At 43.8% G+C, this 18730-nt stretch overlaps 1 protein-coding gene across 6 annotated transcripts in view; it reads right to left on the bottom strand.

Annotated features, from left to right (window-relative positions):
- Positions 1-18730, bottom strand: part of Spata13 (spermatogenesis associated 13) — a 120405-nt gene that overhangs the window by 74853 nt on the left and 26822 nt on the right. For 2 of the 6 annotated variants that reach the window (XM_048341635.1, XM_048341638.1), the window contains exon 2: positions 11894-11978. The exons of 3 other annotated variants lie outside the window; for them this stretch is intronic. The gene's annotated coding sequence lies outside the window, so the exon portion shown is untranslated. Of the gene's footprint in view, positions 1-11893; positions 12256-18730 lie in introns of those variants that run through there. One more of the 6 variants, XM_048341637.1, reaches the window with a different exon arrangement.

Below are 18730 nucleotides of genomic sequence, written 5' to 3'. Positions count from 1 at the left end.
TTCCGTCTTTTCAATTATGCTGAGACAAATGTGATTAAGAAAAAAAAAGTTCCAGGCTCTAATGGCTCATACCTATAATCCTAGCTATTTAGGAGCTGAGGTCTGAGGATCAAGGTAGGAAACCAACCCAAGCAGGAAAGTCTGACTCTTATCACCAATTAACCACCTCCACCCACTTCCCCCCCAAAAAAAAGAAAGAAAGAAAGAAAGAAAAAAAGACAGAAATGGAGCTCTCGCTCAAGTGGTAAGCACTAGTCTTGAAGGAAAAAAAAAAAAAAAGCTAAGTGCCAGCACCCAGGCACTGAGTTCAAGTCCCAATACTGATATTAAAAAAAAAAAAAAAGGAAGGATCACCCATGGATCTATACAGCATATCTCCTGTTCAAGTGAGTGTCAGAGAAAGGGCCCTTCAAAGGAGCCAGGAGCCTTCAGTGAAAAAGTCAAGCAATTGTGCGTGGGAGTGCCCGCATGGAATCCCACACCAGGATGGGGGAGACTGAGGCAAGGAGGTGCTCAAGTTGCAGGCCAGCCTAGGGAACACAGTAAATTCCAGATCAGCCTTGGCTACCGAATGGAACTGAAACAACCATTGAAGTAAAATGCTTACAAACTGGAAATACAGTTTTTGTTTTTAAAAAAGACAGAAAAGCCTTCAATGTGGGCAACTAGGTATGATTGGGAAAGGGGCCTGTTTCTCTAAGCACATGCCTGACTGTTTGGCTTGCTTCTCTGGGTTACTGGGCTAAACCACATTCCTATGGGCCCTACTGGTGTTTCTCTGACAGGTGAATGTTTGCTTTGTCAATTCTCTAGGGTGATGGGGTAGAGAAAATGAAGATTTGCAAAGGTATGTTTTAGACCTAAGAGGAAAATCATCCTTTTATTTCTAAAATGGAGACAGGGGAGAGAACAGGGAGCAGGGAGCAGGCAGGTAATGTTTTCTTCGTTGGGCAGGATGCCCAACTCTCAATAAAACCTCTATATACACTCTTAAATGTAGGGGTACAAAGAAGCATGCATGGAAATGTGCCAGCTGCAGCTCTGAAGATGGCTTTGTCTCCACTTCCTGGAATGCAGCCCCTGTCTTCCACCTGCCCCATGGAGCAATGGCCACAGTTTCTCGCCAGGACTACCCCATGGCCTGCAATCAATGCCAAGAATGACGTCACCACTGAGCCTAGGCCACCTCCTATTGGCCAATTCACAGCGATGAGTGTTTTCCAGATGGGTGGCTCTAATCTTGGAGGCCCTTTGAAGGTCACTGGAGCAAAAACAATGTCTGCTAGCTGGAGGCAGCAGGGCCTGAATATGGAAACTTGCATCATGGAATTCACAAGCTCAGAAGGCCTGATGGTACAACCAACACAGATGCCACTAAGAAGGCCTGGGCCTTGTGCATCCAGAGTTTAACCAGAGTGGACTTGTATTGCTTTTACTCATTTATTTTTGTTTTTATTGTTTGTGCCAGATCTGGGTCTTGAATTCAGAGCCTGGGCGTTGTCCCCGAGCTGCTTTTGTGTTCAAGGCTAGCACTCTATTACTTGAGCCACGGCTCCACTTCTGGCTTTTTTTATGCTTCCCTGGAGATAAGAGTGTCATGGGTTTTGCTGCCCCTGGCTGGCTTTGAATCACAATCCTTAGACCAGAGCCTCCTGAGCAACTAGGATATAAGCATGAGCCACCAGCATGTAGCTGCATTGCTTTTATGTAACAGGATGTTTATAATAACAGTCCAGATGCCCTACAATAGATGAGTGGATCAAAAAAAAGTGGTACCTATGCACAATGGGATTTTACACAGCCATTAGAAAGAATAAGATTATGTCATTTGCAGAGAAATGGATGGACCTAGAACAAATCATGTTAAGTGAGGTAAACCAAGCTCAGAGAGGAAAAATGGTGCATGTTTTCTCTCATATGCAGAAGCTAGAACTAATATACACTGAAACATGGTAAAATATACAGGATGATAGACATTCACACACAGTGAGACAAAAGGAAGATATTCTTAGGAGAGGAACACAAAGGTGCAATGCCTATGTGCATCTGATCATATAAAATTTATTAGCCAGGCACTTGTGGTTCACACCTGTAATCCTAGCTACTTGGGAGGCTAAGATCTGAAGACAGCCCAGAGAGAAAAGTCTGTGAGCCTCCTCAATGAACCACCAGAAAACCAGAAGTGGTGCTGTGGCTCAAGTGGCAGAGTGCTAGCCTTGAGCATAAGAGCTCAGGGACAGTGTCTAGGCCCTGAGTTAAAGTCCCAGAACCATCTCTCTCTCTCTCTCACACACACACACACACACACACCCCACACATACACACACACTAACAACCTCACATTGAAACTTAACTGCCCTTGTGTGAAGAGAGATTAAGAGGTGAGGCCGCTGAAAGGTAGCGGGGCCAAGAGGATTCAACCCCCATAAATGAATTACTGTTGTCACTGTGAAACTACCTTCACTACTGTGATGATGACTTTGGTCCCAATAGTCCCACCTAGAGCAGGAATCCTGATGCAATCGAGTTTGATGGTTTGCAACAATCACTGCCCTGGTTGCCCCTGGGGTGGTTACATAAGCAGCTGAGTGCCACTGGCAGCTGCGAGCACCTGGGAAGACAACCAAGCTAGTCATCATTTGAACTGGAGTAAAGCAGAAAGGCATAGAGCCACCTAGATGCAATGCAGCAAGAAGTTCCTCCGTGTGTGTGTGTGTGTGTGTGTGTGTGTGTGTGTGTGTGTGTGTGTGTATGTACTGGGGCTTCATTGAACTAAGTAGGCTGTGTGCCCACATTTGACTTTTCTGCTCAAGGCTGATTACCATTTGAGCCAACGTTCCAATCCGGGCTGTTTAGTGGTTAGCTAGAGCTAAGAGTCTCTCAGATTTGTCTGTCCTGGCTACCTTCAAATGGGGATCCTCAGATCTCAGCCTGATAAGTAGCTAGGATTATCGGCATGATCCCAGTACCCAGCTTCTCTGCCTTTTCTTGGCTGACACCTGACCAACTAGCCAGTCAGCAAAACAGACTTGAAATGTAGACAGTGCCTCTGAGGCATCTGCATGTACAATTCAAAGAAGCAATATGAAAAAAAGCCCAATTATTACCTGTATGCTTACCTTGACACTCATTTATATCACTGATTTATTGAGGATATCATTATTGTGAGGAGGAGACACTGAGAAAGTGTCAACCCCAAGGTCAACTCCAAATTCAGCAAGAGAGACGTTGACAATGAAAATCTCACCATAAAACTAGGAGCTAGATTGGGCACCAATGGCTCACGCCTATAATCCTAGCTACTCAGGAGGATGAGATCTGAGAATCATGGTTCAAAGCCAGCCCAGACAGGAAAGTCTGTGAGACTCTCTTATCACCAATTAACCACCAGAAAACCAGAAGTGGCACTGTGGCTCCAAGTGACATAGCACTATTCTTCAGCAAATAAAAGCTCAGGGAAAGCACCCAGGCCCTGAGTTCAAAGCCTCATGACAAGAAGGAAGAGGAGGGAGAGGAGGGGAAGAAGGTAGAAGAAAAGGGGGGAGGAGGAAGAGGGGAGGGGGAGGGAAGAAGAGAGGGAGGAGGAGGAAGAGGAGGTAGGAGGAGGAGGAGGAGGAGGAGGAGGAGGAGGAGGAGGAGGAGGAGGAGGAGGAGGAGGAGGAGGAGGAGGAGGAGGAGGAGGAGGAGGAGGAGGAGGAGGAGGAGGAGGAGGAGGAGAAGGAGAAAGAAGAAGAAGAAGAAGAAGAAGAAGAAGAAGAAGAAGAAGAAGAAGAAGAAGAAGAAGAAGGTAGTGATGAACCTGGGGCTTGAACTCAGGGTCTGGGCATTGTCCCTTGGCTTTTTTGCTCAATCCTAGCATTCTACCACTTGAACCACAGCTTGGAGATAACTGTTTCATAGACTTTCCTCCCCAGGCTGGCTTCAGATCTCAGCCTCCTAAATAGCTAGGTTACAGGGCTGGGGATATGGCCTAGTGGCAAGAGAGCTTGCCTCGTATACATGAAGCCCTGGGTTCAATTCCCCAGTAACACATACATGGAAAAATGGCCAGAAGTGGCACTGTGGCTCAAGTGGCAGAGTGCTAGCCTTGAGCAAAAGGAAGCCAGGGACAGTGCTCAGGCCCTGAGTCCAAGGCCCAGGACTGGCAAAACAAACAAACAAACCTAAATAGCTAGGTTACAGGCATGAGCGACGGGTACCTGGCTACACATCACTCTTAAGTAAGGTTTCTCTTTCTTTGTCAAATGCCCTGTTTGAACACAGGACTAGGACACTTCTGCTCTACCCTATTCTGCTCACAAGGAAGGTACACACATCAGAGCACTCAGATCTCCTGGCAGTGCCTTGCTCCCTTTGATGGATGGAAATTTCTTTCCTTGTATAATAAGAAATATAAAGAGATGAAAGATAAAAGAGCCTGACAACTTTGACAAGTCTCTTTCTCCTACCTGTGTCTTCAGACACTGCATCTATTATATTTTGCAAAGTTTCTATCCTCCCACTCCCGTCGACTTTTAAACCTCAATTTTAATGTTCTTCTCCAATTTATACATATAAAGGAAGTCACAGGCACTTCCTAATATGGTAGTTTATAGGACCCACCCACAAAGCGGAAACAGGAATATAAGCCTCTGACTGAGTCTGATAAGAGTATCTCACCATAACGGGTGTGGACCACAAAGATCCAGCATGCCCTGGACTCCCAACAAGAGTCAAGAATGAATGTCTCATTCAAGCTAGGCGCAGATGGTTCATGTCTATAATCCTAAATATTCAGGAGATTGAGACTTGAAAAATCTGTGTGCAGCCAGCCCAGACAGAAGTCTATGAGAATCTTATCTTCAATTAACCAGCAAAAATCTGGATAGAGGTATGGCTCAAATGGTAGAATGGCTGGCCTTGAGTGAAAAAGCCAAGCAAGAACATGCTGAGTTTGAAGCCCAGTATTGGTGTGTTTGCACATGTGCATGCGTGTGCACACACACACACATTAAGTCTCATTCTCAGCAGTATCATCTGCTCTTTATGGTAATGGGCAAAATATTTACAGGTTTGGGGCCACAGATCTAGTTGCCTAGGCAGCTCTACAAGCAAAAGAGACTATAGGGCCCAATGGAAGAGCCAATTCTTACACAAAATTAGATGACAAATACCTTTCTAGAAGAAACAAATACCTTTCCTAGAAGAATTAAAAAGTAAACTCATACACAAGGTATTGTGGTGCACACCTGTACTCTCAGCACTCGGGAGGCTGAAGCAGGAGAATCTCACGTTCAAGCCTAGTCTGGGCTGCATGTGAGACCCTGCCTCCAAAAAAAAACAACCCAGAATGAATGAATAACAACAAAATGACAGCCTTATCTATGTTTTTAAGGTAAGGATAAAGTAAATACATTGAAAGATACAACAAAAGGGTCAACAATGAAGGAATCACTTATTTTTATAAAAGTAAATATTGCTGAAGAGACTGTAGTGACCCATCTCTCCCTAGAGTAGTGAAGCAGAGGTTAAGTGTTAAAGAGCACTGCTAATATTACACATAAATCCTTTTTTGCAAGCACCCCTTTTAATGTTTATCCTTTTCTTTCAACATGCTGAGCTGTCAGGGGCTGGGGTGATTCTGATTCCTAATGAAGAGCTGTAAAACCTTTCTCTGGGTCCAGGGTTACTTTGAAGGAAGAACTATCAGCCAGTACCAGCAGCTGAAGCTATTCAGGCTGCTTGCTACCAATGTTCAACTGTGACTTCTAAAGGCACTCACTGTCCCAGTAAATAGCTTTCACCTAACTTTTTACTAACATAAGTCTCAGAAAACAGCAGCCATTTCTGCCTAAGCCAGAGGGGAGGAGCACTTCCTTCCCCAGCATGCCTGTGGTTGGTGCAAACACAGTCCTTCATTTACATAGGATGCAGCTGTAAGTGGTTAAAGGAACTGGGCTGTGATTGGTGTAAATACACTCTTTCATTTGCACAGATTGCTATTCCAACTGGTGGTAGGAACTGGGCTGTGACTGATGCAAAAACTATCTTCATTTGCATGAGACTAGTGGTAGGAATTAGGCTATCATAAGTACAAACAGCCCTTCAGTTGCATAAATGGGCCACCATGCATGATCAGTGAAGACCCCCTGCCACCATCCCTTCTGGTTATAAAAGCAGGCTGTTGGGTTCACTTGTGAGCCAACTGGGTGACACTTTCCTGTGCTGCCTCCTGGTATTGCAGCAATAAGCCCAGAAAAGCCTTCTCTCAAGGGATCTTTCTATCCAACTTTTGATTTTCATCATGAGTAAATAAGATAAGTGAGTAAGATGAAGAGAAAAGCAGGGGCTGAGGATATAGCCTAGTGGCAAGAGTGCCTGCCTCGGATACACGAGGCCCTAGGTTCGATTCCCCAGCACCACATATACAGAAAACGGCCAGAAGCGGCGCTGTGGCTCAAGTGGCAGAGTGCTAGCCTTGAGCGGGAAGAAGCCAGGGACAGTGCTCAGGCCTCAGGCCCTGAGTCCAAGCCCCAGGACTGGCCAAAAAAAAAAAAAAAAAAAAAAAGAGAGAGAGAGAGAGAGAGAGAAAAGCAGAGCAGAGGCAGTAGCAATAGCAGCAGTGGCCTTAGTCTTGTTAATCTCTAGGGCCGCAGTGAAGCCAATCTAGGCAAGTGTGACATTAGCACTTCTGGTCTTAGCAGTAATAGTAACAACGATGGCAGTGGCCAGGGTAAAATCAATGAGCCAGAAGTAGGACAGACTGTGGACCAGGTTGCAGGAAGACAGCTGTAATTCTTGTCACAGGCTGTCAAGCACTGCAGATTCCAACATGCAAAGTGTGAGAGCTGCTAACACTTGCTGCCAGCTGTCACACACTGTGCATGCTGACAGATGAGATGGGAAAACTGCCAAGAATTCTGGCTCTCAGAGGCACAGGAGCTGTCACATGTGTGTAGAGCTAAGAATCCTGACACCCCAGGCCCATATAAGACCTGCAACAACAGAGGACGTCACCCGTCACTGCCCACTGTCATCTACCACCATCACAAAAACCTGCCAGGGAATAACTGAAGGAGCTACCTACCACTCATCTTTCTACAATTCCTATGTAAGTGGGGCAGAGGGACCCTACCCAGCTATGGATTCATAACAGTGCTCCAGCATGGATGAGCTCTAAAAGCAGTGTGGTAGAGAATGATGTTTGATCATGATGTACGATGCCAAGGACACACTGAGTTGTCCAGAAGGGTAGTCTATGAAGACAGGAAGTGGGTCAGTGGTTATCTTGGGCTGGAAGGCAAATAGGTACACAGTTTGTATAGGTATGACAGAAATGTCTAAATTAAAACTATATAGAATCCTGTAATCCTAGCTACTCAGGAGGCTGAGATATGAGGATCAAGGTTCCAATCCATCTGGGTAGGAAAGTCCGTGAGACATATCTCCAATTAACCATCAAAAAACCAGAAGCAGCCACCAGCAGTGCTGGTGGTTCATGCCTGGAATCCTAGCCACTCAGGAGGCTGAGATCTAAGGATTATAGTTCAAAGCCAGCCCAGGCAGGAAAGTCCTTTAGACTCTTACCTCCAATGATCACCAGAAAACCTGAAATAAGGCTGTGGCTCAAAGTGGTAGAAAATTAGCCTTCAGCAAAACAACAATAAAAAAGCTTAGGGACAGCACCCAGGCCCTGAGTTCAAGCCCCATGACAGACAAAAAGAAAAAAAAAAAAGCTGAATGCAGAGCTATGGCTCAAGTGGCAGAGCACTAGCCTTGAGAGAAAAAGCCAACTGGACAGTAAGGCACTGAGTTCAAGCCTCAGAAGAGGAAGGGGGGGGAGGAGGGGGGAGGAAGGGGGGAAGAGGAAGGGGAGGAGGAGGGGGGGAAGAGGAAGGGGAGGAGGAGGGGGGGAAGAGGAAGGGGAGGAGGAGGGGGAGGAGAAGGGGGAGGAGGGGGAGGAGGAGGGGGAAAAGGGGGAGGGGGAGGGGGGAAAGGGGGAGGGGGAGGAGAAGGGGGAGGGGGGAAGGGGAGGGGGGAAGAGGAGGGGGAGGGGGAAGAGAAGGGGGGAGGAGGAGAGGGAGGAAGAAGAAGAAGAGGAAGAAGAAGAAGAAGAAGAAGAAGAAGAAGAAGAGGAGGAGGAGGAGGAGGAGGAGGAGGAGGAGGAGGAGGAGGAGGAGGAGGAGGAGGAGGAGGAGGAGGAAGAAGAGGAGGAGGAGGAGGAGGAAGAAGAAGAAAGGGGCTGAGAATATGGCTCAGTGGTAGAGTGTGTACCTTGCATACATGAAGCCCTGGGTTCGATTCCTCAGCACCACATAAACAGAAAAGGCCAGAAATGGTGCTGTGGCTTAAGTGGTAGAGTGCTAGCCTTGAGCAAAAAGAAGCCAGGGACAGTGCCCAGGCCCTGGGCCCAAGCCCCAGGACTGGCAAAAAAAAAAAAAAAAAAAAAAAGACTACAGGAGATAGTTACACAGCTCTGTAAATGTTCTGGAAAAAAAAAATCACTGTATAACTAAATCAGTACATTTCATGGCATATAAATGACATTGCACAAAAGTTGTTACAAAATTAAATCATCATAATGACCTTATTAACAGTCTAACAAACATAATAAGAGGGTTTAGACAACAGGTCATAAAATCAAAGATGAACAATCTTTTTTTTTTTTTTTGTCCATCCTGGGGCTTGAACTCTGGTCCTGGGCACTGTCTCTGAGCCCTTCAGCTCAAGGCTAATGCTCTATCACTTTGAGCCACGGCACTACTTCTGTTTTTCTGATGGTTAATTGGAGAAAAGAGTCTCACAGATTTTCTGCCTGAGCTGGCTTTGAACCACAATCCTCAGATTCAGTCTCCTGAGTAGCTAGGATGACAGGTATGAGCCACCAGTGCTGGTTTGAGCAATCTTTTTTAAGCACACAAGTAATGGATTTTACTCCAGTCATAAAGCATAGTTTTCCAAACATATGCTTGTGAGTCCACAGTAATACAGTATGTTGCAGTCTTGCCCATGGCTTCCTATGACCTTACCCAGACCTCCTTCCACCCTCTAAGGCAGGCCACCCTCAATAACTAATTTCTCTTCCTGGAGGTCACATGGTCACACATTATTCTCCACCCCACCAGCCTTTTCTATCTCAGCAAACAGATTGTGTGTGTGTGTGTGTGTGTGTGTGTGTGTGTGTGTGTGAGTGTGTGTTTGCCAGTCTCAGGACCTGAACTCAGGGCCTGGGTGCTCTCCCTAAGCTTTTTTGCTCAAGGCTAATGCTCTACCACTTCAGCCACAGCTCCATTCCAGCTTCTTGGTGGTTAATTGGAGATTTTCCTATCTAGGCTGACTTTAAACAATGATCCTCAGATCTCAGCCTCCTGAGTAGCTGGATTACGGGAATGACACACTGGCTCCCACGCAGATGGCCATGACCAAAGGGCAGAAATCATAAAAATAAAGTCTTTTGCCCAAGATCTCATTCTATTAATGAGGCTTGAGAAACCATAATTAAATCGCTTGATTCGTCACTGCCAAACATGAAGACAACTCAGATGCACTCATTGGGTGATGAGTAAATAACCAGGGTTCATCCAGACAATGGGATAGTATTCAATTCTAAGTGCGAATGAGCCAGGAGGTGATACAAAGGTATAGTTAAAGCTCAGAGGCCCACTGCAAAGTCAAAGAACCCATGGGAGAAGGCTATGAGCCAACTAAGAGAGATCATGTAAAGACAAAACTAGAGAGATAATAAAGCATGTAATCAGTGGTTACCAGGGGTAGTAGAGAGGAAGAATTAGTCTCTGAGGATTTTTAAAGGAGTGAAAGTACTATATATGTGTGTGTGCACGTGTGTGTATGTATACACATATATGAATGCATGTATGTACATATGTATGTATGTATGTATGTATGTATGTAAACAGCTAAGGACTGGGTGGCAATGTCAGACCAATAAAAGTTCACACATAGCTGGGAAGGCCTAGGTTATCCAGTGAAATGCTCAGATACCACCCATGGTTTGATAAGCATATTACTAAGGCAGAGGAAAAGCTAATTACCATCGCACCAAAACCCAGTCAGTCTTCTGAATCAACAGGCCACACTTGAGGATCCAACCAACCATGGACTTTAGGAATGCAGGGAAATGTGTCTATACTAAACATATAGAGACTTCTTTCATCATTATTCCCTCAACAATACCATGTAATAGTGTATAATACCATATAAGAGCTATTTAGTAGCAGTCATATAGTTCTATCTATCTACCTACCAATCATGATGGTATTGGGACTTGAACTCTCGATCTAAATGCTATTCCTTACCTTTTTTGCTCAAGGCTAGTGTTCTATCACTTGAGCCACAACTCCACTTCAAGCATTTTTGGTGGTTCATTGGAGAGAAGAGTCTCACGGACTTTTCTGACCCTGGCGCCTCTGACTTGTGACCCTCAGACCTCTATAATAAGCTAGGATCACAAATGTGTGTCACCAGATCCCAGTTAGGTATTATTTACAATACCTATTACAAATGATTGAACAAATATGGGAGGATTTGGAGGTATAACACAGTGGTAGAGCACTTTTGCCCAGGGTTTATGAGGCAGAAGAAAGAACAAAAGGAGGGAAATATGGAGGGAAGAAGAGAGGGAGGGAGGGGAGGGAGGGAAGGAGGGAGGAAAGGAGGGAGGGAGGGAGGAAGGGAGGCAGAAGAAAGAACAGAGGGAGGGAGAGAGGGATGGAGGGAGGGAGGGGGGGAAAGGAAAAGAGGAAAAGGAAGGAAGAAGGGAGAGAACAGAGGAGGAGAGAAGAGGGGAAAGAAGGGGAGGGGGACAGATTTTAGTGTCCCTGTGATAAGATATGGAGGGACAATCAAAATCCAACTCTGTGTGTGTGTGTGTGTGTGTGTGTGTGAGAGAGAGAGAGAGAGAGAGACAGAGACAGAGAGAGACAGAGAGACAGAGACAGACAGAGAGATAGAGAAAGACAGAGACAGAGAGACTGAGACTTTAGCTCTCTGAATTTAAAATCCAAATAAAAGAACAAAGGGTTTAGACTAGCTATAATATTCCCAGGGAGAATAACATTTAAAAAAGGAAAAAAAAATCAAGGAGATTAAAAACATGCCCTGTAAATATTAATCTTATAGCAAGATGAAAGGTTTGATTATTACATGTACTGAGCATTTTAAATTACAGAAATGAGTAGAGTTTTGTTGCTGTTTTATTCCTAAACTTTAAATTACTGAGATTTTTAGGACCCCCAAATGAGCACAAGTCAGGGGGGGGTTCACACACGTAACTAAAGACCACAGGGAACAAAAACTAAAGCTTTGCTTTATATACAGAGCTCATTCTATATGTTGACTCTAATAAATGGTATTTATTGTTTAGGAATAGATTCATGCGTGGAAAAGCAGTAAAGACAGCAAGTAATCATGGTCAAATTATGAATCATTGGTTATTTCTAGGTGAGAAGAGGATGGAGGACAGTTTGAGACATCAAAGACATGAGTGGCGTTTATAGTCCTACATAGGGCTGTACATACATTCATTGTACATGTGTTTCAGTATCAGAACTTAAACTCAGAACCTAACACTCTCACTGAGCTTTTTCATTCAAGGCTGATACTCTACCACTTGAGCCACACCTTCACTTCTGGCTTTTTGCTAGTTAATTGGAGATAAAAGTCTCCTACACTTTCCTGCCCAGGCTGGTTTCAAACTATGATTCTCAGATCTCAGCCTCCTAATAGCTAGGGTTACTGGCATGAGCCAACAGTCCCTGGCACCTTTAAGTGAATTAAATATTTAATAAGACAGTTTTTAAAAGGTATACATGTTTTTTAAAGGATGAGTCCAGAGATCCTTATATAAATAACGTATAATAGGGCTAACAAGGTTTGCTCTTCATTCACCACAGACCTGTGTTCAAATTCTTGCTGAATCTCGAGGTAGCTCCACATTTCTAGTTGACTTAGGTAAGTACTTTCAGCTTTAGCTTCCACAGCTAAACAAAAAGGAATTACAACAGTATTCACCAAGATCAAAGTGGGTTAAATAAGGAAATCCTTGTTGAAAGCTCTAGCACAAGTCTGAAAAATAAAATAGTAATAGCTCTTATTTGTTGATCATTCACCATGTGCCAAGGGCCACAGGGGGAAAAAAAAACCTTGCAGGACTGATCCATTTGAAACTGTCACGGTCATATAGTAATGACAAGGGAGACAGGATCTAAACTCCCACACATCGATTCCTGGCCTGAGGAATCACCCACCATGCTATTCTCTCTCTGGTAAGACAGGCTGGGGCTTAAATTCAGGGCCTCTTGCTCTTGCTTGATTTTTTTTTTCCTCAAGGCTACTGCTTACCACTTCCAGCTTTTGGCTAATTAATTGAAAATAAGAATCTCTCTGGATTTATTTGCCCGAGCTAGCTTTAAAACCATGAGCCTCAGATCTCAGCATCCTGAGTAACCAGGATTACAGATGTGAGCAACCAGCATCAGGTGAAGACAGGCCTTATGTTAATGGGATTGTTCATTATACATATTCATGGCTAAGGCTAGCTATGTTAGCACACGGGAATACTTGACATAAAGGCAATGCATTAGAAAACAAAACTCCAAAATTCAGTGACTTGAACGGCCAGTTTCACCTGACATTGCAAGGCCCCCTGTGAAAATCCCAGTACTCTAGTGTAGGAAAAGACCAGAAATAAAGCTGGGATCAACAGAGACAAATCAGTCTCCTTTCTAAATCCCTCACACTGCCAGTTCATTGGGATACTATATCTAAGAACCATGTTATAAAGGAAATGAACAAATGACACACCAATCCAGACAATGCTTTCATCATTCGAATTCTTTCTTTCACAAGGTAGGATTCTGAATCATATAACTTCAAAAACATAACTCAGGAAAGATAATAATACAACGATTATCCTTTGGAAGGAAGATTAGAAGCTTATTTGGACACACACTTGCATTTTCATCTGGTAATAAAATTCACTAACCATCAAAGTGGCTTACAAACAGCTGCCTGGCCAAGATCTGACTCCTGAGGGCAAAGTGGATGGATGGTAGTCATGGATGCAGGGTAGAGGCTGGATTTCAACCCTCTGAAATCTCCTAATAATGTATGTATTCTAAGCACATAATCCTTCAGCAGAAAGGGTCCTGAACCGCTGCTTTAGGAGGAAAATGGCATCTCAGATGCTATCTTGTTTTTTCTGGTAACCTGTTGCTGGCACTCACCTTAATTGGCTAAACTTCAGAAACTTTATTAGTTTTTGTGTCCTAATGACATCATATGGTATGGAAAAAAAACAATGCTAGCCAGATTCCATAGAACACAGACAAGGAAGAGAGAGTAAATCAAAATTTAGCAACATATATCCTGTTTGAAATTTTTCTGTGTGCCAATAATGGAGCATGAACTCAGGGCCTGGGCACTATCCCTTAACTTTTTCTTGAGAGTTTGGTGCCCTACCACCTGAGCCACACCTCCACTTCAATCCTTTTGATGATGAATTGGAATTAGGAGTCTCACAGACTTTCCTATCTGGGCTGGCTTTGAACCAGGATCCTCAGATCTCAGACTCCCAAGTAGCTATGATTACAGGTGTGATCTAACATTGTCAAGCTTTCTTTTTAAATTCAAATCAATACTTATTAAGCAGGACAGTGGGAACTGACCCCAGAATAAAAAAGAGCAAAAATCACTCAGTAATAATCCTAAACCCAACCCAACAATGCCTTAATAAAAGATCTCTGTGAAGTATGTTGACAAGACCTTCAAGATTGAAGGGCAGAGGGTTTCTGGGTCCTCTAGACTGCTTTCCTTTTTGAGAATGCAGCAAAGCAAGGTATATCTGAGACAGGCTTGCTGCTTTGCTATAAAGTTGTTTCCTATGACTCCTAGGTCTGTACAGAAGTGGAGGGAACCTAGAAAGACCTGACACTCAGTCCCGTGTGTTTAGAAACAAAACAGGGTAACAAGTGAGGAAAGGTGGGAAGTGAGGAGGTGAAAAAATAGCTATGCTTTTCTGTTTCTCAAGTTTGGTTCATTTTGGGGTTTTGTTTGTTTGTTTTCCTTTTTTTTTTTTTTTTGCAGTGCTGGGAATGGAACCCAGGTCATGTAAAAACTAGACACACACTGTGTCATGTATCTGCAGGTAACTGGTTCTAGGACACACACAGACACAGATAGACAGAGAGACAGACAGACACACACACACACACACCAGTATCAAGATCCTTGGACACTCATATCTCTCATATAAAATGGTGTAATAGTTTCACACAACCCACATCTTCTCATTAGACTTTATATCTCAGATTACCGCATAACACCTAATATAATGCAATCGCCATGTAAATAGTTGATAATGAAAAAGAAAAAAATCGGCTTTATATGTTCAATACAGACTCACTTTATCTCCCTCCCTCCTCCCTCCCTTCCTACCTTCCTTCAGATACTGGGGCTTGAACTCTGGGCCTGAGCGCTGTCCCATAACTCAAGGCTAGCACTCTACCACTTGAGCCACATCTCCACTTCTGCTTTTTTGTGGTTAATTGGAATAAGAGCCTCACAGACTTCTCCTGCCCCTCACCCCACTAGCTTCAAACCTCAATCCTCAGATCTCAGTGTCTTGAATAGCTAGATTATAGGTGGGAGCCATTGGCACCTAGCTCCAACTATTTTTCTTGAAACTTGTCAATCTGTAGTTGGTTGAAACTGAGGATATGTTTATCTGGGGATTTTTAACCTAGGAGAAAACTGCCTTCAAGAGACCCAGTGCTGGGGCTGGGGATATAGCCTAGTGGCAAGAGTGCCTGCCTTGGATACACGAGGCCCTAGGTTCGATTCCCCAGCACCACATATACAGAAAATGGCCAGAAGCGGCGCTGTAGCTCAAGTGGCAGAGTGCTAGCCTTGAGCGGGAAGAAGCCAGGGACAGTGCTCAGGCCCTGAGTCCAAGGCCCAGGACTGGCCAAAAAAAAAAAAAAAAAGAGACCCAGTGCTCCCTGATAAACCAATGGAAAGCCCCAAGCATTCCAGTAATTCTGTTGCTATCAGTAACTCCTTTCAAATATTAATACAGAACTAAAAAATGAGCCAGAGTCAGTCTCATGACTATAATCCCAGCTATCCAGGAGGCTGAGATCTGAGGGTCCCGGTTTGAAGCCATCCATGACAGGAATGTCTGTGAGACTCTTATCTCCATTAACCACCAAAAAGCCAGCAGAGGAATGTGGGGCTTAAATGATGGAGCCAGAACATAAGGTAAAGAATAGCATACTGGAGCCGGTCTAACTGGTCGACCCAATTCTTTCATTTTGTAGAAAGTCAGACATTATTTTCACTTGCTAGTTACTACTGATTAGTAATTTGTTTTGCTTTGTGTCCAGTAGGGATGCAAATAATTTCTATGTTTCAGGAAAGATCGCTGCAAAGGTTAGTTTTATGACTGCCCTAAAGAACAGTAACCAGATTTGTTTATAACTTAGCCAACCATACAGCATGCCTTTCTCAGTAGAATCCATAAATCTCAATAATTTGTGAATTACCTGCAACATCTTGTAGATTCTCCCATTAAGGAAATAAAGAAATTTTTGATACATGTTCATAACCCACTTGCAGGTGAGCCGTGCCTGACATTTTGAGGGTTGTATTTTGCTACACTATTCTAGGGGACATTCTATGTCTCCTACCCTCCCCTCCTTTTATTCTAATTCTGTCGTCTGACTGTTGCTCCTCCACTCCCCTCCCCCCCTCTTTCTCTCTCTTCCCCTGGCCCTACCACCCCAGGGTTAAACACAGGGCCTAGCACTTGCTAGGCAGTGAGCCACATCTCCAGCCCACTTTGGCACTGGTAAATTTTGAGGTAGGGTCTCACTTTTTGCCCAGGCATATGCCTAGACCATGATTCTCCTGTTTTTCCCTTCCCACTATAGTTGGAAAGATAGGTATGCAACATCATGCTCAGCTTCTTCCACTGGGTAAGTAGTCTTATGGTCTTATCTGCCTAGTTGGTCTAATACCTCAACCCTCCTAATCTCATCCTCCTATGTAGCTAGAATGATAAGCATGTTTCATTGCATCCACCTACGGATTGAATAGGGGGGAATCTTGCAAATGTTTCTGCTCTGGCTGGCCTCAAACTGCAACCCTTCCATTCTCAGTCTCCCAAATAGATAAGATTATGACTATGAACCACTGGTGTATGGCTCAGAGACAGTGCTCAGACCCTGAGTTCAAGCCCCAGGACTATCAGAAGAAGAAAAAAAAATCCCAGTCCCCTAAGATGTCCTGAGAGAATTCAGTGAGATGCTTTTGCCAGGTGCTAGTAGCTCACATCTGTAATCCTAGCTACTCTGGAAGCTATGTCAAAACCAATCTGAGCAGGAAGTCCATGTGAGACTCTCCAATTAACCACTAAAAAGCTAGAAGCAAAGGTGTGACTCAAGTGATAAGAGTACCAGCCTGAAGAGAAAAAACTTAGGGACAGAGTCTAAGTTCTGGATCCAAACTCTGACATAGTCATGGGAGAAAAAAGTGGGGATGGGGATGCTTTCACATTTCTTGAATTTCTTGATCCTAACATCAGCGTTGCATTTTAACTTATGTGGAAAGCATCCAGATAACACAGAACATGCTTAACTCAATTTGTGTGTGTGCACACCAGCCCTGGGGCTTGAACTAAGAGTCTAGGTGCTGTCCATGAGCTTTATTGCTTAAGACTAGCACCTGATGCACATTCTTAATTTCAACTTTTGGGCAGTTTATTAGAGAGAACAGTCTCATGGACTTTCCTGCCTAGACAGGTCTTGAACCACAACCCTCAGATCTCAGCCTCCTAAGTAGCTAGGGTTACAGGTATGAGGTAATGGTACCCAGCACTAACTCAAAATTTTAATATTTTTATAAATAAAAACCTAAAGTTTACAATTTATCAACACTTTGGTCCTTCAGGTCTACTTTCCATTAATCCAAGACATCATTTAAATTCCTAAATTCAGCCTTTTCCTTCTAAGCCTTTCTTTCTGGTTAACTTGTTAACAGGTATTAATATGTATCTGTACTAACCAAGGTTAAGTTCTCCCATGATTGTCCTCCCCCTCCTCTTTCTACGGAAGTGAAATTTGATATTTGAGTGAAATCAACAAGTTAGTAACGTGGGAGACAGAAAAGGATAAAGGGAGATAGAAAAGGGGGAAAAAAAAACACCTCACTTTGTAGATAAACACCATCTGAATCATTCAAGTCTGATATAATACTGAATTGTCACAAGTGTTAGCAGAGATGTGGAAAACTCAGAACAACTTAGATGGCTGGTAGAGATTGAAATGGGCAAAGCCACTTTGAAAAGCAATTTGGTAGGTCCTCAAAATAAACACTGTTGACTATATGACATGGAGATTCCATGTATTTACCCAAGAAAACTGAAAAACAACACATGCATAAAAACTTGTACGTGAATGTTTACAGCAACATTATTCATAACAGTCAAAAAGTAGAAACAAGGACTGGAAATATGGCCTAGTGGCAAGAGTGCTTGCCTCATATACATGAAGTCCTAGGTTCGATTCCTCAGCACCATATATATAGAAAATGGCCAGAAATGGCGCTGTGGCTCAAGTGGCAAAATGCTAGCCTTGACCATGAAGAAGCCAGAGACAGTGCTCAGGCCCTGAGTCCAAGCCCCAGGACTGGTAAAAAAAAAAAAAAAGTAGAAACAAGATTCAGATGCCTATAGCTCACACTTGTAAACCTGGCTACTCAGGAGGCTGTGATGTAAGGATGGAGATTGAGAACAAGCAGAGTCAGGAAAGTCTTTGAGACTCTTATCTTTCTCCAATTAACCACCAAAAAGCTGGACATGGAGTTGTGGCTCAAGTAGAAGAGTGCCAACCCTGAGTAAAAAGCCCACATGAGAACATGAGGCCCTAAGTTAAAGCCTTAGTACCAGTGCATGCATGCATGTGCACAAACACACACACAAACACACACACACACACACACACACACACACACACCATGCACAAAGTAGAAACAAATCAATACCACCAATGGATGCATGAAAAAGCATTGACAGGTAAGACAAAGGACAAAGGGCAAACCAATGCAACAGCAACACTCACAAGACAATATGTTGGAAATTAACATACAGCTGGGGGAGAGGGAGGGAGGGAAGGTGGGAGAAAAATGAGGGAAGAGGTAACAAGTTTGACAAGAAATGTACTTACTACCTTACATATGTACCTGTAACCCCTCTGTACATCACCTTGACAATTAAATTAAATTTAAAAAATAAAGAAAGAAAAAGCATTGATAGAGTTGCATGCTTGAAGGTTGTTGAACCAGGAAGCTGAAGTCCAGATACATGCTACACCACGGATAAACCATGAAAACATTATTCTAAGCAAAAGACATCGAACATAGAAAATCCCACACCGTATGGTTCCATGATGGGGAATATGGAGTGGGTCAGGTTCCCCTCCTAAAACCCACCCAGCTTCTGGAGGGCTTTGAGCCTGTAGTTGTGGAGGACTGTGAGTCAGCTGGATCACGCCATATTTATGTAACCTTGAGTCCTCTACACATGCTCTACCTTAGGTAACCCTGCCTATGACCTTGAGACTAGGTACATGTGTGTGGCCTTATGTAATCATAGTTGGCCTAATGCCACTTTTGTTTGGTGGGAGTATAAAGGCATGGCTCACCAGGAGACAGAGGGATTGGTGCTATTATTACGACT

Source organism: Perognathus longimembris, chromosome 3 (genome assembly GCF_023159225.1).
Source record: "Perognathus longimembris pacificus isolate PPM17 chromosome 3, ASM2315922v1, whole genome shotgun sequence".
In the NCBI taxonomy this organism is placed as follows: Eukaryota; Metazoa; Chordata; class Mammalia; order Rodentia; family Heteromyidae; genus Perognathus; species Perognathus longimembris.
This window is presented reverse-complemented; position numbering and strand designations above follow the sequence as displayed.